This window comes from Abramis brama, assembly GCF_963993115.1.
Source record: "Abramis brama genome assembly, chromosome: 6".
NCBI lineage: Eukaryota > Metazoa > Chordata > Actinopteri > Cypriniformes > Leuciscidae > Abramis > Abramis brama.
Window position 1 is genome coordinate 16,435,677 of NC_139968.1, and position 27,072 is coordinate 16,462,748.

General features: G+C 37.5%; 1 pseudogene across 1 annotated transcript; it reads left to right on the forward strand.

The window, feature by feature from the left end:
• Positions 1–55: 55 nt before the first annotated feature.
• LOC311085456 (complement C3-like) lies at positions 56–25,829 on the forward strand (annotated as a pseudogene). The gene is made up of 42 exons (XR_014609596.1): positions 56–172; positions 273–308; positions 466–492; positions 745–937; positions 6,021–6,183; positions 6,282–6,352; positions 6,454–6,545; positions 6,775–6,857; positions 6,938–7,025; positions 7,232–7,334; positions 7,453–7,567; positions 7,656–7,771; positions 8,477–8,632; positions 9,100–9,309; positions 9,384–9,584; positions 10,287–10,445; positions 10,526–10,655; positions 12,324–12,386; positions 12,541–13,063; positions 13,139–13,224; positions 14,226–14,365; positions 14,442–14,651; positions 14,766–14,832; positions 15,234–15,320; positions 15,461–15,664; positions 15,753–15,828; positions 15,917–16,076; positions 16,188–16,298; positions 17,625–17,769; positions 17,854–18,017; positions 18,109–18,264; positions 19,878–19,937; positions 20,042–20,132; positions 22,643–22,693; positions 22,782–22,869; positions 23,425–23,514; positions 23,606–23,711; positions 24,548–24,637; positions 24,714–24,797; positions 24,873–24,953; positions 25,170–25,317; positions 25,394–25,829. The product of XR_014609596.1 is annotated as a complement C3-like (transcript).
• The last annotated feature ends 1,243 nt before the right edge of the window (positions 25,830–27,072 follow it).

A 27,072-nucleotide genomic window follows, 5' to 3' on the forward strand; every position in this document is an offset into this window, starting at 1 on the left:
GATAGCGGTGGTCTGGTTTAGTGGGAGGGATTTTGAGGTATTATTACAGCTCTCTCGCTGATGTTTCGGACATTTTATGACTCAGTCCTAAGGACGATATGCTCCTTCCACTGCTGTTATGGACGACTTTGCTCTGTCACATCTCCGATGGCCAGGCTTCCACTCAAAGACAGTGCGTTTAATTTTATATTAATAACGTTTAATAATGTGTAAATGTTCTCCTTGTCTTGACGAAGTTGATTTAAAGTGTGTTTATCTTGTCAATTGAACAGCAAGAGGACAGTTTGGGGACCTAATATGCGAATACCGTATGTAGTCTATATCTTTTTTTTGTGTTGTGTATTTTGTGCTTCTGAGATAATTTTTTGAAAAACTTTAATGTATATAAAATTCTCAGTATTGATTTTTGTTGTATGTAAAATCAAGTAGGGCTTATCTGTAAATGAGTGTGTTCTGTGTTGACAGTGAGCCGGTTATTGACCCGTCTCCGACGTAAGTAGCCTACACAACTGTCCTCTGACCTTAGAGTTGGTTAACACACACTGTAACACACTTCTTTTCTTTTTTTAGTTTATAAATATTATTTTTGAACGTCAGGCTATTCAATTTCTTTTCTTTTAGGTCAGACTACTTTGACATTTTTACCACAAAAACAAAATCATTTAAAATATATCTTAATTTGAAAATTGAAAACATGTTTCCCATCGAAGTTATGTGTGCTTGGATGTGTATGTTTTGGTTTAGGTTTTCTATTCTAGCTCCAGCAAAGATGAGGCCTGGAACAAAACAGAACATCCTTCTAGAGGGCCAGAATCTGTCCCGGTTACTAAAAGTCAATATCCAGGTCTATGACTATCCAGTCTCCGAAACTGTCTATTGGCGGGACTCAGTTATCCTCAAATCAGACAACAACTACAGCGCCCTCAAGACCATTGAGGTGAATTTACCCTTGTGGAAAAAAAAAGCACTTTAGTGTACTTTTATAAAGTGTACTTATTATACAAATAATATACTTTAAATGTATACACTTAAGTGTAACTCAAATGCAATGTTTTCACCGGTCTGAATGCACATCAAGTATAATTGATTTGAAATATATCACATATTAAGTTGAAATAAAATGCAATAAGTTGTCATTAAGAGTGATTTTGGGACTTTAATACAACTTTATATTTACTTTCATAATTGCTTCTAGTGTCTTTAAAATTGATTTAAAGTGCACTTCTCAATGCACTGACAAGCAATTAATGTGAACTAAAATGTACTTTAATGTCAGTTAACAATACACTTAAGTGTGAATTAAATGTAATGTTTTCACCGCTTAAGTGCATTTTATTTGTATTTAATTTCAAATGTATCACAAATTAAGTTCATATTAAATGCAATTAGTTGAACTTTTGAATGCTTTTTTTAAACATAAATGGGACTTTAATACATATTTAATGAGTACTTTCAGTGTATTTAAAATATATTTAAAATATAGTTAAAGTGTAGTTTAATGAACTGACAAGCAATTCATGTGAACTAAAATATACTTTAATGTCAGTTAACAATACATTTAAATGTGAATTAAGTGTAATGTTTTCGACAAACGTATTGCATGTAATTGATTTCAAATGTATCACAGATTAAGCTCAAATTAAATGCAATTAGTTGAAAAATTAAGAGTGCTTTTTTGGAACAACTTAAGTGGGACTTTAATACATTTTTATTTGAACTTTGAAATATGATAAAAGTGTACTTCCAAATATACTGACAAGCAATTAATGTGGACTAAAATATACTTTATACATGTACACTATTATATAATTAAATACATTTGTAATTAAAAAAATAATAAAGTAGCAATTTATTTCAAATTTGAATAAAAAAAATCTTAACCTAGTTACAATCAACACAAATTCAATTTAAAACCCTCTACGTACATTTACTGACAAAATCTCTAAAATAAATACATAAAAACCTTTCTGTTGATGCACAAAAAAACCCCAAAGAAACACTATACATAAACAGTTACAACACCTTAAAGGGATAGTTCACTTTAAAATGAAAATTCTGTCATCATACTCGCCCTCAAGTTGTTTCAAACCTGTATGAATTTATTTCTTCTGCTGAACACAAAAGATGATATTTCGAAGAATGTCAGTAACCAACCAGTTAACTGGTCCCATTGACTTCCATAGTAGGAAAAAAAAATACTATGGAAGTCAATGGGACCAGTTAACTGTTTGGTTACAGACATTTTTTTAAATATCTTCCTTTATCTTCCTCAGCAGAAGAAATAAATTCATACAGGTTTGAAACAACTTTTGAGGGCGAGTATGATGACAGAATTTTCATTTTAAAGTGAACTATCCCTTTAACTCATTTATAAAGAGTCTGGAGGACAATGATGCTTATTATGCACAATCATTTTCTCCCTCATACAAAGGTACCTAAACCTAAACCTAAACATCACAGAAAACATTTAGCATTTTTACATTTTCAGAAAACATCATTCTGTATGGATTTATAAGATTGTTTCCATGTAATTTACTGGTATTACTATACTTTTGGGGTAATTTGGTCCCCATAACCTAGGGATTACCAGTACACACATCATTTTAGAAGCAAACACACAGTACCTCAAACACACAACCCATGAATTAATACAAACAAAATGTGAAGAAAAGTATCATTCCATGTACAACACTAAGATTCAAACGGGTAATGCTTTACAAAAAGGTATTATTAGTTAACTACTTCAGTTAACATGAACTAAGAATGAATAATACTTTAAGCATTTATTAGTCTTAGTTAATGTTAATTTCAACATTTAATAATGCATTATTATATTCAAAAGTTGTGTATTAAAATTAGCTAATGCACTGTGAACTCACATGAACAATGACTATAAATTGTATTAACTAACTTAAACTATATTTTAATTAACTAATATTAACAAAGATTAATAAATACTGTAAAAAAAAAAAAGCTCATTGTTAGATCATGTTGGCTAATACATAAACTAATATTAACATAGCACACTTTACATAGCACCAACATTAAACAGGACAAAATGCTTACTCCAGCATTATAGTGAATATAAGTTTGTCTAAAAACAAAACAAAAACTGAAGAAATCCAAAAGGCACAAAAACAAGAAAACCAAAATCATGTCACCAATTTTTTTGAAGTTGTTGGAAGGTGCTGTTTATGTCAATGTCCCAGAAGCTCTCCAGAGTAAATGTGAATGGAAATGTTCCAAAGAGGCAGAAAAGTCAGAAAAAATACCTTGAGGAAAAAAAGAAAAAAAAAGAAGAAAAAAATAGAAGGAAAACATTTGTTTATAAAACAGATCCAGTCCATTATTATATTTGGCTCAAATGAATGAAATTGATAGATATACAGTTGCGCTTTAAAGTTTATATACACCTTGCAGTATCTGCAAAATGTTAATAATTTTAGCAATACAAGGGATCACAAAAATGTATATGTTCTCTTTTTATTTAGTACTACCCTGATGAAGCAGTTTATTCTGCAAAGCGTACGTAAACTTTTGACTGCTAACTGTTGATGAATGTGTGATGAATTACCTCAGTCATCAGGGTCACATCATAGTGCTGGGCAAGGTTCCCTCTATTTCCCACAAACACCAGGATTCCACTGACCACACCATCTTCACTGACACTGGGCTTAAAGTGATTAAAAATAGAGAACATTTGTATTGCTACTTTACAGGGAATTAAACATAACTTATCAATTACACAAATATAGATAAATGACCCATGCAAACCCAAGACCCATGCAAATTGGGAAAGGTAATCTTGAATTTTAAGCTCGCACATAGCTATCTTCATGAAGGATGTTCCTGTAGGCTATTTACCACGGTTGACACAGCAATGCTGCAGCCTTCTTCCTTTGGTTTGTTACCTGTAAAATACATGGTGATTATAGGGGCATATGTAAATGCACAGGTGGAAAAGATTCAAAGCATTAAAGCTATAGGGATAGTTAGTGAAGTTGTTCTAACTCATTGTGTTGTTAGACTCTGTAGCCTAAATTCACAAAACTTGACTCTTTCACCTAACTAAAAATCAATATTTTTGTTCAGTGTAGTGTAGTCTGATTACAATTAAATGTGTGTTTAATTGACTAAGAACAACATAATGATATTGAAAGTATTCTGTTCACAGTTGTAAAGTACAACACATTACTATTATGCTAAGACTCCTCTCATAAATTACATTTTATTGTCAAATATTATGTATAAAACAGACACAAATGTCAACAGTATGTTGTACTTGATTATAATGTACAAGCAAATGTATTGGAAAAATTTCAAGTGCATTAATGCACAAGTATATATTATAGACTAAACATATTTATAATACATTATCAAATTATTTTTGGACAACACACCTGAGTTGTAATTAAAATCAATTATTTTCCATGTTTTCCATTAAAGTTCTTATTTTATTTAGTATATTAGTCAATACATCAAAATACATTTCCTTTAATAACTTATAACTTTAACTTTAATAACTTTAAAACACTATAAAATCATAATTATTTAAAATGTTTAAGTAAAACTTAAGTAGACATTATTAAAAAGTGCATTTTTTAAAACATGCACTTAAGTGTGTTTAGAAATATTGTGAGGAAAGTGTACTTTCTTCAAGTAAAACTTAATTAGACATTATTACAAAGTGCATTTTTAAAAAGTACACTTAAGTGTGTTTAGAAATATTGTGAAGAAAGTGTACTTTCTTCAAGTAAAACTTAATTAGACATTATTACAACGTGCATGTTTAAAAAGTGCACTTAAATGTTTATAAATATTGTCATGAAAGTGTATTCCATTTAAGTACACTTAAGTGGTCTTTAATTTTAATTATATTATATTATCTGCAAGTGCACTTTTTAAAAAGTATACTTTTATTTAGGGCTGTCAGTTAACGCGTTATTAACGGCGTTAACGCAAACCCATTTTAACGCGATCAATTTTTTTATCGCGAGATTAACGGTCTTTTTAGCCTAGCAAACTTTGTAGTTTTTTTCACATGCTTTTGCAACAGGACGCGGCATGCGCGGCGCTGCTCTATGAAACCCATTCATTTCAATGGCTTGCGCCGCGCGAGGACGTTTTGTTGCTTCGTCGACCAAAGCGCAAGCGGATCTAGCTAGACCGGAAACAAAACAGCAGGCACGCGCACACACTTGTTTGGGCTTGCGAGCCGGCCAAATAGTAGGTTAACGTTACGTTTTGAGTGGATGACGAGCGCGAGACGCCGAAATGGATGCCAATAAGATTCTGAATGGAAAGTTTACTTTTAAAAAGTTGCCAAATGGTTCCATTGACTAGACCAAAGTGATCTGTTTGTTTTGTCGTTGTGAACTGAGCTATCATCATCGCAGTACGTCCAGTCTGAAACACCACTTGATGATGGCCACACACACACACACACACACACACACACACACACACACACACAGCTGATGCGAATTCTCCAAACCCTCGTCAATATCAGGACCTCGTCAGGATTTCTTTCACCCTTTTATTGATGGACAGTGTTACATTGTGTGAGAGATTATTTGCTCCAAGTGAGAATGTTAGTGTGAAATTGAACACAGTATTGCCAATGTTGTTTTCAATAATAAAAAAATCTGCACAAAGCAAGCCAATCCGCTTTTTTCATGTTGATAAGAGCATTAAAATGAGAAAAAAATAATGGGACAAAAATAAATCAAGAGACATTTAGAATAGATAAAAATGTGCGATTAATCGCGAGTTAACTATGACATTAATGCGATTAATCGCGATTAAATATTTTAATCGTTTGACAGCACTACTTTTATTATTTTAAGCACACAAAAAGTACGCTTTCAATACAATTAAGTACACTTCTTTTTCACAAGGGTATGCATTAATGTATTTGATCTTGATTGGTTTAAACTTGGTTGGTTAAAGTTCTCACTTGTTTGAGACATTGCTCAAGTTGCATGCTGAACCTAAATGTAATAAAATACGGTTTTTGCCAGATTGATCCAAATGTGCTACGTCCAGATGGAAAGAAGAAATATGTGAAGCTGGTTGCTCAGTTCGGCCACTTCCATCGTGCAGAAAGAGTAATAACAGTGTCGTTCCGCACTGGACACATCTTCATTCAGACTGATAAACCTGTTTACAACCCTGGAGATGCAGGTCAGATCTCACATGCTGTTGAGCACATTGATAATACCTATTATTAGTGCATTGTTCAATCCTTTTTTGTTTTCCTTGATCATTCCGGAATTTTCCAGTGCGTTCCAGGGCTTTTGTATCTGATTCAGAATTCCGTGCTTCTGAGAGAACCATATCTCTTGAGATTCAGGTGATTGTCGCTGGCATTGACATAAGCATCATTACAGTTTGCAAGGCAACAGTTTATTTTTCTGCAACAATGTTTTATGGCTCAATTGGCTCATGTTTCAGAATCCAGATGGTATTGCAGTACATGGTATTTCCAGAGCCAAAGCAATAGATGGGATACTATCTGACACCTACCTCCTCTCCACTGTAGTCAAGTATGCATACAGAACTGTTCATTTGTGGTTTATAGTATAATTACACAATTAGTATAGTTTGTGTGTTTAAATGTAATTATCTATATTTATATATATAGCCTAGATATTTAATAAAAATTTAAGATCATAAAATAATGTAATTTATATTTAACATTATATATTAATATAATTATAATACATTTTGATTTACCCTGTGCTCATGTAGCTGCTGATCTTTTTGATTTTCCAGAGAGGGCAAGTGGAAAGTTGTTGCAAAGTTTGATCAGGGAAAAGAGAGCATTTTCAGCAGGGAGTTTGAAGTAAAGAAATATGGTAAGCAATTCATATAATCTTCAGATTCTTATTTATTTCCCTCTGTCGGTGGGTTAACGCCATTTCTTCTTGCTCCCAAGTGCTCCCAGCGTTTAATGTCACTTTGACTCCAAAGACGTCCCATCTCGGTCTAGATGCAGATAAGCTGGAAGTAGAAGTAACAGCCAGGTGTGTGAATCAAACTGTTGTAATATTTCACAATGTTTTACCATATTTTTATTGAATAAATGCAGCCTTGGTGAGAATAAGAGACTTTTTTCAAAAGCATTACAAAATCTTACTGATCCCAGATTTTTGAACAGTGACGTATTGAATTCAACATTCATAAGTGTCCAAAAACCTTTTAAGTGAATATCTGTGAATATTTTTTCCAGGTATCTTTATGGTGAACCAGTGCAAGGTGTTGCATATGTGTTGTTTGGTATTGAAATAAATGGTGAGAAGAAGAGACTCACATCTATGAAGCAACTGAATGATGTAAGTGGTTAAACAAGAAAAAATTAAATTCACTTCAAGTATCTTAAACATTAAATCAGCTTTGTAGAAAGAGACTTTTGTATCAATTTATAAAAAATCTATGCTTTATAAATTGCAGCTGAAAGGAGGAATTGTTAGTTTGACTATGGAGGAGATAAAGAGTGTCTATCCTGACACAAACAGCCTAGTGGGGTCTTCTGTGTACGTCAAAGCGTCAGTAATGACCAGCTCAGGTGGGGAAATCAGTAAATATCAGCGTTTGCCTCATTATTGAGTTTTCTTCTCTGAAAACACTCTTACGTCTTAAGACTTTCTTCTCAGGTAGCGACCTTGTGGAAGCAGAGATATCCGGCATTAAAATAGTAATATCACCCTACATGCTGTCCATCAGGGACACACCAAAGTATTTCAAACATGGCCTGCCATTTGGCATGACGGTAATTTACTTTCTGTTGCGACGTTTACTGGGATAGTTCACCCTTCATGTCATTTCATACATGTTTGATTGAGCAGAATGCCCAAGCTGCTCTGTTCCTTACTCTGGACGGTGAACACGGGCTGTCAGGCTCTAAAAAGAACTCAATAGCAGTTTTAATTTTTATATATATATATATATATATATATTTGGCTTTAATTTATTGTTATTTCAGTTTTAGTCATTTTAGTTAACTTCTTTCATTTCAGTTTTTTTTACAAAAATATACAGTGTATATATACAGTAATATACAGTACTGTGCAAAAGTCTTAGGCATGTTAATACCCCCCCCCCCCCCCCCCCCCCCCACACACACACACACACTGTATATATAAAAAAAACTTAAAATTAGAAATTCCTTGGGAACTATATATACATAATACAAGCAATATGGTGTCTATTATTATTTTGAAAAGGTTTTATTTTTATATTTTCACGTTTTTTATTTTATTTTAAGTTTTAGTAATTTTATGTGTTTTTGTCAATTTTGCCTTTTTTATATATATTTTTTAGCTTCCTTCTAAAAAGATATTAGGCGCTGAGTAAATGATGACAAAATTGTCATTTTTGGGTGAACTATCCCTTTAATCTGATTTTATGATAGGATTGTTGATTTTAGCACATGACGGTAGCATTACTACAAATTAGTTTGTATTTTGTTGCTTAGGTTGCAGTGAGTAACCATGACGGCTCTCCAGCCCCTAATATTCCTGTTAAAATCAGCTTTCTTGAAAGCCCAATCAGTGTTCACAGCGGCATCATCCAAGTCCACATCAACATGCCTAACACGGCCAGCTCATTTGGTAAATCACAGATACTGAAAGTAAGTCACTCACAGAAAAAACATACATGCACAATAGAAACAATATACAAATTGTTTTTAACTGTAAGCTGAATGTGTGTAAATATATATAGCAAGCCATCACATCATTACTGCATGGCACAAGCCGATTGGCCTTTGCTGATCCTGCAGCCAATGAAATTGCTTGCTCAACATTTAAATAGTCTGGTTCAGTGTTTGCTGTAAGCTAGTCCTGCAGTCCTCTGAACCCCTCCACCTCCCCCAGCTCCACCTGCCTAGATTTATGCATGTCTATTTATGCAGCAGCAGCATATCTTGCTTGCTTGCAGTAGCATGTTTGTGTATCTATTAGAAGAAGCAAGTCCATACTTACTCTGAAGAAGCGTAGCAGATCTAGTCCACCAAGACAAAATACATTAACATTGCCATATTTATTAACCTGCCAAAACTACCCAGAGACTTGTCATGATTGACGTATTCATGTACAGGTGGAGACAGCGAATCCTTCTCTGAAACCAGAACAGCAGGCTGTTTTAGAAGTGCGTGTGGAGCCATATTCCCCTCATTCCGGCAACAGGAACTTCCTGCATATCTCAGTGGGTCACAATCGAGTGGTGGTGGGCGACAGACTCAACGTCGAAGCGTACATCAAATCCCCACCAAATCAAAAAAAGTTTGTGGAGCATCTGACGTATGCCGTGAGTATTGGGGCATTTTGGGATGAAAATGACTGCAATCTTGGTATTGATTACACTTACAATTGTTTCTATAGGTGTTAAGCAAGGGAAATATAATCCATGCTGGGAGAATGAATGTCAAAGACCTGGCTGTCATAAACATTCCTCTGCTGGTTACCACAGAAATGCTACCTGCCTTTCGCATTGTGGCGTACTACATTTTGCCATGGATGTCTAATGCGGAAGTGGTGGCAGACTCTGTGTTTGTTGATGTGGAGGACCGGTGTGTAGGTTCGGTGAGTTCATGTGGCGTCCATAAGAAATTATTAACATTGCATGATTCTAGCACTTAACGCCTATTTTTCAATAATGTAAGTAATTCTGCTTCTGGCTTTTAAACCACTTAAAAGTGCATTGTGTAATATTTAGGGGGATCTGTTGACAGAAATGCAATATCATATACATAACTATGTTGTCAGGGGTGTATACAAACCTTATTTAATGAACCGTTATGTTTTTATAACCTTAGAATGAGCCATTTCTATCAACAAACACCACGGATCCTCTTACATCGACATGTTTCTACAGGAGCCCTAAACGGACAAACGCGTTTCGTCACTATGTTGTTCTTCATGCAAAGAAGCTAGCTAAAGTCAGCGAATAAAACACTAACACAATGATGAACAAGTAACAATAATATTCGCAATAACATATTGTTTTACTGAATAATTAAGTAAACCTAATATCTTCATTTTTCTTTGTAAAGAAACCTCATTATTTAACTGGCTACAAGATCTTTTCCTGTTGGCCACCGTAACTTCTGTTGGTTGCAATTCGCAATCTCACCACTAGATCCCGCTAAAAATTACACAGTGCACCTTTAAGAGGTTACTTTGTCCCCCCAAAACAACCATATAAGTTTAATGCCATAATAGTGGCTTGCATTCGTTTATTTATGAGTGCATTCTTTTATTTGAGTGTTTTTATGATTGTGTTAGCTCAGTGTAGGATCAGTGGAGGGAGAAAAACTCAATTCCTACTCACCAGGCAGCAGCTTTAAATTTGAAGTGAAAGGTGACCCGGGAGCAAAGGTCAGCCTGGTTGCGGTGGATAACGCCATCTTTCTGTTGAGTAAAAACCGCCTGACGCAGAAGAAGGTGAGTTACGACGTTATTTTCACTGTACTCTCCAGAACCTTCTCCAGGGCGTCACTGACACTCATGACTCTTTCACTCAGGTGTGGGAGGTGGTGGGACAGGGCGATATGGGCTGCACCTCAGGAGGAGGCAAGAATAATATGGGTGTTTTCAGTGATGCAGGACTGATGTTTTATTCCAGCACAGGAAGTTCCACTGACTACAAAAAAGGTCCTTCACACACACAGCATTAACATCTAATCAATTAGACTAGAATAAATGTCATTACACTACCATTCAAAGATTGGAACATATTTAAAGTTTTTTAAAGTCTCTTATGTTCATCACAGCTGCGGTCATTTGATCAAAAAATACAGTAAAACAGTAATATTGTGAAATATATTTACAGTTGAAAATAACTATTTTGTATTTGAATATATTGTAAAATGTAATTTATTCCTGTGATCAAAGCATCATTACTCCAGTCTTCAGTGTCACATGATCCTTCAGAATCATTCTAATATGCGGTTTTGATGCTCATTATTATGATCAGTGTTGCTTAATATTTTGTGCTTTTTTATAATACATTTTTGTTCAGGATTCTAGAATAGAAAGTTCAAAAGAACAGCATTTATTTGAAATATTAATCTTTTGCAGCATTTTAAATGTATTAACTGCCACTTTTGATCAATTTAATGCTTCCTTGATGAATTAAAGTATAACTTTCTTTCAAATACTACTGACATTGAACGGTTATATTTATAAAACAAGTCCAAAGCTTCAGAATTAGGCAAAGATAATGAGGATGGCAACAACACAAAATTGCACAAAAATGGCAAACTTTTAATTTCTTAACTATTTTACAGTCCTGTTCCCCATGTACATACTATGTACTTATTATAGTAATTGCAATAACTGTGTACTAACCTTAAACAATGTAGTTGCCTTATATTAACCTGTACTTTCTTAGGTAAGTCTAAGGTACACTTTACACATAAGTCCATGTACAGTGAAATAAAGTGCAACCAAATGTCTAATCAAAAATACAGGACAAATATATCCCATTTTTAGGCAACAGTTGTTATGCAGCCTTTCAAAAATCCTGCCTATGGTTAAAGTCCCCCTGTGGTGGAAATCAAGCTTTTAATGTTGTTTAAATGTCTATGTGGTGTTTTTAAAATGCTTTAAGACAAACCATGTGCAAATTCATAAGTCAGCTTCATAGCTGAGTATTTTCTCCTTAAATCTCCAGTGAACCCAAAACACGGTTTGAAATCGCTGGTGTTTCTGACGTCACAAACTATCTTGTAACCAGTCAGGTCAGCGTATGATTGTCAACGAGTGGATCTCTGAGCTGGTGTGAGTGAGTGAGTGGAGGCGGGGCTCATTTGCATATTCAAGGTGTAGAGTTACATTCAAACCATTTTAAGGCATGAAGAATTTTTTTCAAGGAAAAAAACTTTCAAATATATTATTTTGGTGATCAAAGATGAGTTTTAAGGGATAATTATTGACTACAGGGGAACTTTAACACAGTAATGTATTGCAGGTTAATGGCAAAGTAACATTATGGCAATAATATCAAATATCATTGGTATTACGTTGAGATGCTCTCTAGGGTGATCTTGACCTTCAGCATCCACGTCCCATTCGCCATGGTTTCACAGCGATGCCATAGAAGAACCATTTTTGGTTCCCCAAAGAACCTTTCAGTGGTCAGTTCTTAAAACCATTTTTTTCTTAGAGTGAAGAACATTTTAAAGAACCTTTTTCCACTATCAAGAACCTTTAGTGGAATGGAAAGTTTCCATGGATGTTAAAGGTTCTTCACGGAACCATAGATGCCAATAAAGAACCTTTATTTTTAAGAGTGTATTTCTTTTGGTTTGTTTGGAACAGATTGCTCCAGTAAATCTAGAAGAAGACGTTCTGCTGCCAAACTGCAGCTCAGAGAGCAGCTGGGTGAGTCGCTGTGCATCAGAAGTCTTTAAAAAGTTTGGTATTTTAGAGTTTGTTAGAGAATATGCTCCGCAATATGAAAGTGTTAGCAAAAGCGCTAGCCAAAATGAGCGAGTCGAGCTAATGCACCCTGCCTTAACACGTTCTTTTCTCTCAGAGAAGGTATATTCTGACGAGCTCCTGCAGAGATGTTGTGTGGACGGCATGCGGGAGATTCCCATGCCCTATTCGTGCTACCGCCGCTCCCTGTACATCACCGAGGACTGGAGCTGCGTGTTAGCTTTCCTCCACTGTTGCGCACAGTACAGAGGGGAGGAGCTTGGTGTCGTTACCAGGCCCCCGACGACCACCCCTACACCCACCACCACCCCTACACCCACCATCGGCCGCCTTCTTAATCGTGGACGTGCCTTGGATTATTTTACCTTTTCAGATCGTGTTGAGGTATCCCGATCTGTCGTCCTCCAATCTTCCGGCCCAAGACTTGGGGTGTCAGCACGCAAGGACAGTCATGTTGAAAGGATGAAAGAGGAGGTAGTGGAGGAGGAGGAGGAGGAGGAGGAGCAAGAGTTCGATGAAGATGAGTTAGCTGACATAGAAGACATTTACGTGCGCACCAAGTTCTTTGAGTCGTGGCTGTGGACTGACATCAGACTGCCCAGCGTACCCAAGTCTGATGGGTAAGAGTTTGACTTAGACTCAGTGAAGAAGTCCCACTTTTATCATGTTCACTGATGAAGTGTTTGTTACTCCAGGCTGGCTGTGTTTTCAATGGACACGGTTCTTCCTGACAGTATCACTCAGTGGGGGTTTCTGGCCGTCAGTGCCTCAACAGAGAAGGGTAAAGAGTCTGAAGATCATCTGTTTGTCTGGGCAGAGCTCCTTTATATGGTTTTAGATCTGCCATAGTGATAGCTGAATAATTACAATGAAAAGATATGAATTATGATATTTTTTATTAGATTTTAAAGCTATATGAGCCATTTCTGCACATGAATTTGGAATATATTAATAATTAATATTTAGCTTTTAATGCTACAAGACAAGCATTTCTGCATATGAATTATGGATATATTATCAATAATAATTATTATTATTTAGTTTTTAATGCAACATAAACATATCAAATGTTTCTGCATATGAATGTGATATTTTAATAATTGCTTAACTATTAATGGTACCTGTCAAGCGTTTTTGCATATGAACTATGAATATAATAATGTTTAGCTTTCAATGCTACATGCCTAGCATTTCTGCACACAAATTATGAATATTTAAAAAAAGTATTATTTCACTTTTAATGCTACGTGCCAACCATTTCTTCATAAGAATTAAAAATATTTTAATAATTATTATTTAGCTTTTAATGCTACGAGTCAAATTAATTAAGGATATTTTATTAATAATTATTTAGGCTTTAATGCTACATGTAAAGCATTTCTGCATGTGAATTATTCATATTTTAATAATTATTTTAGCTTTTAATGCTATATGCCAATTTATTATGAGTATTTTATTAATAAAACTATTTAGATTTCAATTCTGTCAAACATTTCTGCATATAATTTACAAATATTCTACTAATAGTTATTTAACTTTTAATGCTACATGTCAAATTAATTATGAATTATTTATCAATAACACGTTTCTGCATATGAATTATGAATATTTTAATAATTACTGTTTAGCTTTTAATGCTACATATGAAGTATTTCATAATGAACTAAGAATATTTTAATAATTATTATTTAGTTTTTCATGTTACATATCAGACATTTCTGAGAATGAATGTGAAAATGTCCCTGTGAATGAGATTATTCCTGGTTTGTGAACCTCTCGCAGGTTTCTGTGTAGCTGAACCTTATAACGTGCGAGCGTGGAAGCAGTTCTTCATAGACCTGCGGTTGCCTCACTCAGTGTCCAGAAATGAACATGTGCAAATCAAAGCTGTGGTCCACAACTACAGGAACTCAAAACTGGAGGTTGGATTCACACCATCATCCAACAATCCCACTCTATCGTCTCTGTGACCTGATCTGAACAACCGTCTGTTTGCAGGTAATGGTGATCCTGGATAAGACAGAGGACATGTGTAGTGTGGCATTTAGCGGACCTCACAGACAGCAGGTTTCGGTGCAGGCCAGCTCCTCCAAGCTCATTACATACACTATCATCCCCCTCAAAACAGGACAGCTCCCCCTAAAGGTCACAGCCATTGCGGCCTCCTTCATGGGGCAAGATGCAGTGAGGAAGAATCTACGTGTGGTAGTAAGTTACTAAATCCTGCTTAATATTGAACATATTTTATATTAGATATTTGTTAGATGTTCGTACACGTTTTTAGTAACTGTCTGGGACATGATGCTATATCTTGTGTTTTAGGTAGAAGGCATCCAGACAATTAAAGTGAGGAGTTTTGTGTTGAACCCCATTCAGAATGGAGACAGTGGTAAGAATGGTTGGAAATCATGAGATTATTCATGATCAATGCAAAAACACAAAAAAAACCCCCATTTAATTAACTTAAATTCTTGCCTTTGTAAAATCACGCTTTTTAAAAAATTGTTACAGTAGCAGTGTAACACAATATAAATGGGTCTTAGAATATCTACCATATATATATATACAGTATATGTGTGTGTGTGATATATACATTGTATAATTATCTAGAACTCAAAAGATCACGCTTCATTTTTTAAGTTTTACACAGTATAAATGGGTTTTGATGCATGAAAAGTATATGTTATATTATTAAAATGTATATGTTCATTTCAATAATTTATTCATTATTCATGATTTCATTTATATATTTTTGTTATAATAAATGATTAAATATTTCCTTCGTCTCAGCTGGGAGACAGATGATAGAAGTGGAGAAGATGCAGCTGGACGCCGTTGTACCAAAATCTCTGCCGGAGACATTTGTCAATGTCAGAGGTTTGGCATTTTATTAAGCAATATTCATGATATTATGAAATGGTATTAACACTCAATTACATAATGGACATTTATGCGAATGAACAAAGCTGGGAAATTCTTGACCCAGTTTTGTACTGATCTGTATGTGTTTTCTTCAGGTGATTTGCTGGCAGACAGCATTGATAACTCCATTCAGGATGACTCGCTGGCATCACTGATCCGCATGCCCGGCGGGTGTGTGGAGCAGAACCTGGCCACCATCACACTGCCCCTCATTGCAGCCCATTACTTGGACCGCAGTGCAAAATGGGACGTTGTGGGAGTAGGTCGCAGAGAAGAGGCCATCAAATACATTCAAAGAGGTGCAATGAGAGACAAACAGGGATGAACTGCATTCTTTCAGATATGATTAAGATCGATTATTTATATTCTGTTATTTTTTATTTATAGGTTACGAAAATCAACTTAATTATCGTAAAACGGATGACTCGTACCCTCCCTACGCCAAAGAAGGCACAAGCACATGGTATTCATGCTAGCACTTCGCTTAAACTACAGCACTATATTGAATGTTTCCTTGTACAGTTAATGTGTCTTTGTTATGTCCACCTCAGGGTCACTGCATATGTGGTAAAGGTGTTCTCCATGGCACACTCGTTTATCAGTGTCAATGAGAAGCATCTGTGTGGCCCTCTGCTGTACCTTCTCAAGAATAAACAGCGTCCAGATGGATCTTTTCAGGAGAACAATCCTGTCTACGACACCAGTATGACGGTGAGAATTTATAACTGTGATTGCACTAGTTTCATGATCATCTATAAAAGGGGACCACTGTCATCTGAATGCTTTCTCACAGTACTAGCTAACACATGTTTTGTGATGCAGGGAGGCCTGCGGGGCTCTGAATCCAGAGTGTCTCTGACTGCATTCGTGCTCATTGCTTTGGCAGAGGCACAAAACGCTGTTACCTGCCAAGAGCCAGGCCTTGACATACAGGTAACCTCACTCTTTAACACGGATAAAAACATCGGAATTAAACAGTAGTTACATTACATTATTGAAACAATAGCTGAATTAAATAATTAGAAAAATACCTAAATTTCATAATTAGTAGAAAAAAGCTAAACTAAATTATACAATAAAAATAATTAATACAATAGCCAAATTAAATAATTAGAAAAGTATAAAAATTGTATTATTAGTGTAATTAGTACAAAAGCTAGATTCAATTATACAATATACTATACAATATTCTATACAATTATACAATATTCAAATATACAATAATAATAATTAATACAATAGCTAATTAAATAATTAATACAAAAGCTAAACTAAATAAGTATGACAATATCTGAATTAAAAATTAGAACAATATCTAAATTTCATAATTAATACAAAAGCTAAATTAAATTATACAATAATAATAATGAATACAATAATTGAATTAAATAATTAGAAAAAATATTTAAATGTAATAATTAGAACAAAAACTAAATTAAATTATACAATAATAATAATTAATACAATAGCTAAATTAAAGGAGCCGTATGTAAGATTGTGGCCAAAACTGGTACTGCAATCACTTTCAAATTACTGTAGAGCGGTGTATCCCCTCCCCCTCCCCCCTGACTCGAGGTTGCCAGATAGGCTGCAGGATCCAGCACGAACGTTTGTAGCTGCAGCTGTGGTAACTAGAGCTGAGCTGGCAACCCGGATGCCGAAACACTACTGACTTCGTGATTGGTAGATAGGTGGAGGGTGGGGCATCAGGGCAGGCCAAAACACAACATGACAACATCAGTTGAGGGCTGCAACTTCACTTTTTAAATGACAATATCCTGGCTGTACTACTGTTGTCAGTGATATAAGTATTTGAAATGAACATGATTTCTTAATGTCTAGTGACATATCAGGGCCATTTTATGATTAATTGAAATACATTTCTTACATACAGCTCCTTTAAATAATTTTATTTAATTAAAAAATTAAGTAAAAAACATTAAATAACATTGTACAAAAATGATAATACAATGAAGTTAAGAATATTTGGACATTTTCAGGAAAATATTTGCCATCTTCACACAGATTTTACAACGAAATAAGTATGCCATTAAATGTACACTCCCCTCAATTCTGAAGGGACCTCCGCCAATCAGAAAGCATTCAGCATCTTGAGTTCCTGAAGTAACCCCCTTAAATAAATATAAGTAAATAGACAAAGGTACAACACTGATTCATGTTGTACTTCTGGGTAAACCAGAAAACTGAAATTGAATATTCAATGATGCTAATTGTATTTTCTACATTCTATCATTGCAGGACGAGTCCAGAAAAGCAGCGATTTATATAAGAGAGCATTTCCCCCGGCTGTCGAGGCCGTACACAGCGGCTATAGCATGCTACGCCTTAGCAGTCTCCAACCACGGCTGCATGAAGAGCATGTTGCTAAAATTAGCATCACCTGGTACATAGCTTTTGAAAACAAAAATATAAAATATGTTACTTTGTGTGGGCTTGTCTTTCTCATCTTTCTTTATTTTGTCTACAGATCGTACCCACTGGCCTGACTCTGATAATTATTTCTTCACACTGGAAGCTACAGGCTACGCATTGTTAGCGCTTATCAAAAGTGGCCACATGGAAGAAGCAGCCGGCCCCTTTCAATGGCTGAGCGAGAAGCGGGGCATTGGGGGAGGGTACGGCTCTACTCAGGTAAAAACCATGTGTAAACCTTTACTTATTGTCTTACATTTGTATTTAAGGTACATGGTTATTCATATAATGACTGTTTTTCTCCCATCAGTCTACTATGGTAGTGCTACAGGCCCTCTCTGAGTACCTCATGAAGAGCCCTCCTCCTACTGACCTCAATTTATTGGTGCAGCTCAGTGTTCCCGGTCGCAGTGACGTACGCTGGACCTTCAATCCCGAAGTTGCTTACGTGGCCCGATCTTCACGGGTGCGATAGTATATCTTTCAAACTCTCCTTTACAGTTTTAATCAAAATGAATCAACCCTCATTGCAAATCAGGTTTATTGGCAAAATTTACAGCCTTTCAGCTGTTTACAATGAACAAATCAAACAAACGTAATTATAGTTCAACTCAACAATTTGTGTGGTTCCCCCAAATTCAACTGAAAATGCAACTTTTAATGACTTCTGCAGTCTAATAATTAATCAACTCCTTCATGGCACGCATCTTTAGTTCTTAGTAGAACACCCTTTTGCTGTAATGACCTGCTGCAAATGAGATACTATATCCAGACACCAGCTTCTGGCAGCGGTTCTGAGGAATCTTAGCCCATTCCTCATGAGCAACGGCCTCCAGTTCAGTAATATTCTTGGGTTTGCATGTTACTAGCCTTCTTCAAATCCCACCAGAGATTTTCTGTGGGGTAATCTATGGGGTTCAAGAAAGGTTTCCAGTGCCAGAGGATATAAAGCAGCCGCAGAGCACCACCATGCTTAAAGGGGTGGTATAATGCCCTTTTCACAAGATGTAAAGTAAGTCTTTGACGTCCTCTGAATGTGTATGTGAAGTTTTAGCTCAAAATACCCCACAGATATTTTTATATAGCATGTTAAAGTTGTCACTTTTTGAGGGTGAGCAAAAACGCACCGTTTTTGTGTCTGTTCCTTTAAATGCAAATGAGCTCCTGCTCCCGGCACCGTGGGCGGACTATGCTTGAACTTGCGAACTATGCTTCCAACTGTGTCACTAAAAACATTTTGTGCCTTCGCAACCTTTTTGTATCCTGTTTGTGAAGGGCGACAATATCGTCTCTTAACTTTTTGGACCATTCTTTTGATTTCGAACATGCAGTCAAACGTGACACTCAACAAACCTAGCCAGTTCAGATTTTTCATGTGTTCTAGCTCAAGCACACCTGGTCCAACTAATGAAACCCTTGAATAGTTGCATCAGACGTGCTTGAGACAACAACTGTTTTGCAGATTTGTGCTGTAGTGAGGGATTCTATTCAGGGGTTGAATAATTTTCAGACTGTAGAAGTCATTAAAAGTGTCATTTTCAATTAAATTTGGGGAAACCACTTGAAACATTTGTGTTGAGCTATTTCAATTTTGTTTGATTTGTTCATTGCAAACAGCTGATAGTCTGTACATTTTGCCAATAATCCTGATTTACAGTGTGAATAGTTTTGATTACAACTGTATGTTTTTGTAAATATATATGGTGTTATTATACTGCACAAATATTTCAGCTAGCACAAATTCCCTTCACTCTCGCACAAATATACAGTGCTCTTCCTGTCCCAGTCACCCTGGTTTCCCCGACAAAAACCCAATAGGATTTTTCCACTGGCGTTTGGATTATTGCAGAAAAAAAGCTTGGTGACCAACAAACATTTATGATTCTCACATGTTTAGTTCATCAAGATAAATGAAAAAAGATATGAATTTTGAAGCCTAAATACAGTTGGCAGAAGTTAAAAGCTAAAGTGCTAAACGTAGGCTATATTAAAATAACTACACCAGGGTTGCATGACTTCTTCACCAACACAAAGGCCCTGTACAATAACTACGCTACTCACCATCATTATCTCTTGCAGGTACCTCTTGATCAGGAATTTACAGTGGTGGCTTCTGGGAAGGGCAAGGGAATTTTGGAGGTGCTAAATGCCCACATCTACACCAAAGTATTGAATTATTAAAATATAAAACCAAGACGTAATTTAGTTACAATCTTTTCTCTGTTGCATTTTATGTGTCTCAGGTAGTGACTGTGTACCACCAGCTTCCTGATGTGTACGAGAACAGCACGTGTAACGGCTTTCAGCTGGACGTCTCCATCGCTGAGACTAATGGTATGTTCTCTAATCAGTTTATCTCAAAATTCTGATAATTTTTCCATTTCTCATAGCTGTGAGATATAAACGCGCAACTGTGAGTTCTAAAGTCAGAATTGTGTGGGGTGGGGAGTCACAATTGAGCTGAATTTTTTGTTCTGAGATAGAAAGTCAAAATTAATTATGCATAATTAATTTTATTACTATATTAAGTACATGTAGTGACATGCATTAATGCTGTCATCACGTGCTATCGGAAATTTCCATCTTCCCACTTCTTAAGTTGTATTTACGAGCTCGTCGCATTCAAGTGCTTTGTTGTCGGAAAGAACAGGAATCATGGAGGACACCAGGTTTATTCTTGCCTATTTATTGGGAAAATCTTATTAAAGCCAAACTTATATTTAGCGTCCCATTTATTGACAACCATAAACATTCACTGCATTATCTATAGTCAGCTTGGTTGCAATTCTGGAATTTTGGTCAAATACAGGCTATTTTCGCTGTGTATAAAACGTCTCGGTTACATATGGTAACTCTTGTTCCCTGAGGGAGGGAACGGAGACGTACATCGTGGTGAACGACGAATAGGAATCTTGCTAGAGAGGCCAATCTACTTCGAGTGAACCTAAAACAAGCCAATACACATTGGTGTGCAATCATTTGCATCAGCTGTGCAGCCTCGCAGCGCGGGTATTTAACGAGCAGCTGGTGCGATTGCACTTCAGTTTTTTGCTGAGGAGCCCAGCCTGAAAAAGCTGGTCGCCCCGGCGGGTAGCAGCAGATGTGGCGACGGGACGTACGATATGAAACCGAGACGTTCCCTATCGTCCGGTCACTACGACGTACGTCGTGGTGAACGACGAATAGGAATCCCTACCAAAGCGCCACAGCTGCTGCACCCCATCCAGCGCCCTGTGTAAGCCTCCACACCTTCTTGCCTGGAAGGACGATAGGAGAGGGCTTACACCGAGAGTATCCGTCACTGTTGTTCCGTGATAACCCATACAGTGAGATGATTGGATAACACTGGGAAAGCGTGCCCGATCTGAGGGAGGGGAATGCTGCGGGAGTCACATTCTTAAGGAGAGTTATGTGGGAATAGACATATGGACTAACCCGAGGGTTGTACTGCATATGAATAGTGGGTGACTTAGCCCAAGGGAAGACACGGGCTTCCGTTTAGGAGCAGCCGTGGAGAATATACACATATGGGATCCCCGTAGGGTCACACATATGGGACCCAGCCTAGACCCGGTTCTCAAGGATTCAGTGGATAAAGGCCTGGCACCGGACACTCCGCCATGTCCGGGGCGAGGGTGTTGGAGGACTCAACAGGTTTGACTCTGGAGCAATAAGGATGCACAGTAGGGTGTAGCAAGCCGACAGAGCCGGTACTCTCAGTGCTTCCACCCGTTTAGGGTGAGAACACGGGAGGACACGGGCTCTACACGTAGGCTATAGTATCTAGCGAACGTGTTAGGTATCGCCCAGCCCACAGCTCTACAGATATCTGTTAGCGAGGAGCCACGTGCCAGCGCCCAGGAGGATGCAACGCCTCTCGTGGAGTGTGCATGCAACCTGAGCGGACAGGGCATGCCTTGAGTTTGGTAAGCCAAGGCGATGGCATCCACTCATCCACTCAAAGCGCAGAAACGGCCTGTGTCGAGGAAGAATCGAGACATGAAAGTACGCGTCCTTCAGGTCGATCGCTGCAAACCAATCTTGGGGACTTGGTTTCTGCGTGAGCATTTTGAACGGTAGCTTGTGAAGGCTCCGATTCAAAACTCGCAGGTCCAAGAACGGTCGTAACCCACCACCTTTCTTGGGTACAATGAAATAGGGACTGTAGTGCCCTAACCTCATATCGGCTGGAGGGACCGGCTCTATCGCGTCCTTCGCCAGTAGGACTGCGATCTCCACACGCAAGACATGGGCATCGGCTGCTCTCACTGTATTGGAGTGGATGACCCGAAACTTGGGGGGGCGCCGGGCAAACTGGGTCCACGTACGTCGTAGTGACCGGACGATAGGGAACATCAATATGCTTCAAATGATTATTCATATATGTAAATATGCACTACTTTAACAACAAGACAAGGCTATGTATCTGTTGTGAAAAAAAGTAATAAAGAAAACCAGCCACGACAGCAGTAGTTCGGTCCCCTCCGCCATGTTTTAAGTTTATGAAACTTGGGTATCAAAATTATCGCCAAGCTTCCCAGTGGTAAATACGACTTGAGAGTGCGTTCATGTCCAATTTTTAACTTGGAAACTCGTATTTACGATAATTCTGATTAGCATGTGAAGGCAGCATAAGAATACTAAAATAAAGTGTTAAAGGCATTATATCAGTTAATGAAATATTTGTTTACTGTGTAAATATACATTAAATCTGTAAAACTCGAAATGTCGCTAAACTTTTTTTTAACGGTAAAGTTCTGGTAACCATAGCTAACTTTTTTTTTTTTACACTGTACACATATAGCGGACAAGTTTTAATTAAGATGCTCTCTGGTCCATTTTAGAAAAAACCCACCGGATGTAGAAAAGTCCTACAGACTCAATATCCACGTGAGGTAAGCGCTTGTATGCAGTTTGAAATCTTATATTTTTCTAGGATATATTATTGTGGTTCCCACAATTCTCTGCTTTGCACCCCCAAAGGGCTCTGGAGGGACGCCAAGTGAGGATGGTTATTCTGGACATCGGCCTGCCCACCGGCTTTGAGCCTGAAAACTCAGATTTAGAGTTGGTAAGACAAAACTTGTGACATAATGTGGCATTACATTAGCGATAACAGCTAATCATGTAGCTAGCTGTGTTGTAGCCTACCAAGACAACATTTGGAGGCATCACATCTGCACTCCAGACATGAAAGCTCTAACTTTGGCCAAATTTGGCAGGATTACATGTATCTATCATGGATAATGCAATCCCATAATGCATTGCGACAAGCTACATCCAAGATGGTTGAAAAAATCATGAAAATAAGTTGATGTTGATTAAAAATATCATGATTTTTTTCATTCAACACTGGGCTTTTCTACCCAATATTTGTGTGTGCTTTGTATTTTTATGCCAAGGGTATTGTGTTTTTAGCTTAGTAACATGCTAACGCTGAACTCTATTGGAATCAATTGTGAGTTGAGTCTATTCGTGTTGCATGCAGTTTCTGACTATGAAAAGCACTTCAAATCTGTCCCCTTGACAGTTAGGATGCTAACTATGTAGGCAGGTAGAATGTATGCAGGAAGGCAAATCATTAGGTTATAGAAGTGATAATGTCAGGATTGATTTTTTTTTCTAGCTTAAAAATTCAGTAGACCGCTACATTAACAACTTCCAAGTGGTGGACAACCTGAGTGACAGAGGATCCCTCATAATTCACTTGTTTAAGGTAACCCAACAATCACCCTAAAAGTTCACACTTGTTAAACATGATGTAAATGAAGGCAACATTGAATATTTGTCTTTGTATTTGTCTACAGGTGTCCAGTACTGAGACAGACATGATCTCATTCAGACTGCATCAGAAATTTAAAGTGGGGCTCCTTCAGCCTTCCACTGTCACAGTTTACCAGTACTACAACAAAGGTTCGTACACACAAAGGTTTGTGAAGTTATACTACTAATCAACACCATTAAAGGCAAAACCAGCAATGCAAGTTTGAGCGGTGGCGCCCCGTCAAATCTCGCTAGAATCACGACTTGCTTTACGGCACAACGTCACATACATCAACAACATATGAAGCAGCCTCTATGGAAGACACTAGCACGCATTTCAGACGTGAATCATGGCAGAGTTGACGAAGAAAACGAAGAAAGCTCGGTCGGAAGAGTGCAGAGACGGCTCTGCGTGAGTGGTATTTACGACAGTAACGTTAAATACAAGTACGCCACAGTGACTCTAGGGGTCGCTGTTTGAGAAAAACGGAAACTGCATAGTGTGCCTTTAAGTATTAAACTTGGCCACTGAACTCATCTCACATTGTTTCTGCTACTGGCATGAATAACTCAAACGCCTTGCTATTCACACAGAGTGCAGTGAGAGGTAGGGCAGTGGAATGAAGAGAAAACAATGTCTATAACAAGTGTTTGTTAAAAGTTGAGCTTCTTTTAACTTGAGCACCACATTTGGTTACACTTTATTTTAAGGTGGTGTAGTTACATTGTACTTACTCAAATACGTACTGAGTAATATTAATTAACTACATGTACTTATAGAGTTACATCTTAACTTTGATAAAAAGGTAATCAAATTATCTAGCCCTTCCCTTGTGGCTCACGAACCCCAATTTGAAAACCCGTTTAATCTGATGAATGCTTTGGATTCCCGCACAAGACGTGAAAAATAGATTATTAAGAATTCGTTCCCATGACTTATTAGGAAACTAACGGTGTGATCGTGATTACGGTCTTTGTTCTGTCAGATAAGCGTTGTAGCAGATTCTACTCTCCTCCTGAAGACCAACAGCAGCTCGATCAGATCTGCAAAGACGACGTGTGCCGCTGCTCACAGGGTCAGTTCAGCAGGACTATCTTTATGTTTTCAATCAACTTCTCAACTCTAACCAGTTTTAAAACTTTCTTTCATAGGTGACTGTTGTGTAGTGAAAGAAGACTCCTTGTCTTTTGGGAAAGAACAGAGGAAGGATGCTGTGTGCAATGGATTACATCATGGTAAAATTTTCTTTTTGGGGGGGGGGGACACGTCGTGATGTCACCATCTTCTCAATAAATGTGTCTTTTCTTCAGCCTACAGGGTCAAACTGATCAGCGCCAGCCAGAGCCACTATGACCAGTACGAGATGGAGATCGTGCAGGTTATCAAAGAGGGTACGTCTACTACACTCTTAAAGTGGACCTATAATGCCCTTTTACAAAATCTTGATTTTAAGAACATTTTAAGAACCCTTTTCCACTATAACGGAAAGGTTCCATGGATGTTAAAGGTTGTTCACGGAATCACAGATGCCAATAAAGAACCGTTATTTTTAAGAGTGTAGAGTCTTATCTAACCTCATGTACCTCCATACATTTCTGTTTGTGTAGGGACAGAAGAAGGTCTGATCGAGAAGGAAAGACGAATGTTCATCTCTCATGCGAGCTGTAGGACAGGGCTTGGTTTGAGAGAGGGTCAGGACTATCTGATCATTGGGCCGATCGCTGATGTTTGGCAAGCGGGGAGCACGTCCAACAGGCGAGTAGCGTAATAGCACTGGAAATGTACATGTTAGGGTCTGTATTTGACTATTCGCTCACGGTTTCCCTCTCAGGTATGTGTATACGCTGGGTAAAGACACGTGGGTCGAGCGCTGGCCGGCTGAGTCTGAATGCGGTGCTGGATCTCCTCTGCAGGAGAAATGCGACAAGCTGAAGAGCTTCGCAACGGCACTGACAGAAAGTGGCTGTCAGTCTTGAGACAAATGCTATTCTTTGAATATACTGATGAATTTTGTCATGCTTATTGGGTTTTTTTAGTCCACAGAAGAAAAACAAATCTGCTATTGCTAGTAAATTTCTCAATTAATTACAAAGAAACTACAAGTAGACATAGACTGAAATAGTATTTTCTTGTAAAATATACTCCAATAATCTTTGTTTTGTTTACAACTTCGAAAATGCATGTGTGTAAAGAAAACAACTACCAAAAAAGAAATACCCTGATGACATATTATACTGTATATCACTGATAAAAGTGTTACAGAACTGTGCTGTTATGTTGAATGTTTTTGTTTAGAAACACTATAATATGCGCCTATAGACTGAACATGCAATACATATGTGCATGATGTCACCGTTTTCACATTTCATGTTTGAAACCAATTTTCAGAAGTTTGTGTTTTCAGGCACCCAAAACGCCATTGTCGTGTAAAAGAACAGCGAAAACACATAAAAAGTCTTCTGTTTTCAGTTGAAAATGGTGTTGTGTAAAGGCCCCTAAATTAAAACAAAGAAACAAAAGGGCTGTTTTTTACTATTACGTGTTCTGGGGTCCGTTCTTCGTACGTTGCTTAAAACATCTGAGGTCAAATTACACATCCAAGATGATATCATCGTGCTAATCATGATCTGGCTAATTAGGTTCTACGAACACACCTGCCGGATATGATTAGTATAGCGCGTTCATGCGGCTGGCACTAAAAAAGTATATATCTCAGAAAGTGCACTATCGCGCTGCGCTGGACTTCCTATCAGCTCCGTTTATGAAGCCGGGATCTAATCCTGTTAACATTAAATAAGCCTGCTCCCGAGCAGGTTTAAGATTGCGCACCTGTTGCTATGACAGCAAGTCCAGGATGAGCGTCGAAGAACCAAACAATCCAAGATCATGCCAAATAGCCAACAATCAAATCCAGCTAACCGAGTTAGCGACGTACGAAGAACGGGCCCCAGGTCTAGGCGCATAATGTTTCTTTACAAAGAAATCGCCATCTACTGGCCTGACAGCATAATGCAGCGTTTTTGGTCGTTTTCGCGGATCCGTGTGAACGGGTTGTTTTGACTACGTTGTCATCTGGGGCTCGTTCTTCGTACGTTGCTTATTAGCCTACATCCGAGATCAAATGACACATCTTAGATGATATCATCGTGCTAATCATGATCTGGCTAACTCGGTTCTTCTAACACACTTGCCGGGTATGATTAGTATCGCTGGATTGAGTTATCTGAGATAATTGCGCGTTCATGCGCTGGTTTAAAAGGGGATAGTAGAAACATTGATCAGCAACGCTGCTATTGGCTGTTCAGCGTGGCCAAAGAGCGCGCACAGTTTTTCTCCTCCACAGAGCAAGAACTAATAGTCGAAGTTTATTCGGAATTTGAATGTTTAATCAAAACGCCAGGGAACACCTCAAAGTCTGCAAAAGCCAGGAGAGAGGGCTGGCAAAAAGTAGCGGACAATTTAAATCCGTAAGAAGTGGCCATGTTAGATGTTTTTATCACTTATTAGCCT